Here is a 705-nt window from a genome sequence, read left to right as displayed (position 1 = left end):
GTCCCCGGAGCCAGGATGCCAATCACAAGGTTGATAGCATGCACGCCACGCCCCCTCCCGCTCCCGTCCCGACCATTGGCTGCATGGCGAGGAGGGGCCGCTCCGCCCCGCCTAGCCCCGCCCCCGGACTTAGTGACCCGAGAGAACTCCGCCAGCCCGGCCCAGTTCTCAAATTCCAAACAGCAATTTAAGGTCGACACGGACTAAACTTCAGCTGGTGCAGATTCTCAGATGAGCCTGGACTCCTGGAACCCTGCAAACCCCAGGCAAATTTGGAAAGAGGAGGACGGCCAGCATCGGAGGGTACAGGGCGGGGTGTTCTACTAAGAGAAATAAACTTACCCCTGGTGGTCTCTACCTCGAGCGATTTATTGAAACCTTGTGTCTGTCTTTTCAAAGTAAATTTAATCAAGGCTTAATTCGGCAGTACACATTCAAGATTCTCTTAGAAATAAAGCGGTTGTTCTCCCACGGCCCTCTTTTTCTCCTCAAATGAGAATTAGCCAGACCTTTGAGGGCATTGAGTAACCAGCTTTTGTTTGTTTATTAGAGTATCTTAAGTTCAGGAAGTAGCTGAATGTCTGCCTCCTTTCCTCACCCTTGTCAGAGCCTCACAATAGCCTCCCGGAAGTCTCTTATAAAACCGCATGTCTCTCTTACTAAAGCCCTCAAGCCCTTGCTACAACAGGGGTGGGAGAAACATCC

This window comes from Mesocricetus auratus, unplaced genomic scaffold, assembly GCF_017639785.1.
Source record: "Mesocricetus auratus isolate SY011 unplaced genomic scaffold, BCM_Maur_2.0 Super-Scaffold_100048, whole genome shotgun sequence".
Taxonomy (NCBI): domain Eukaryota; kingdom Metazoa; phylum Chordata; class Mammalia; order Rodentia; family Cricetidae; genus Mesocricetus; species Mesocricetus auratus.
Note: the sequence above shows the minus strand (reverse complement) of the source record.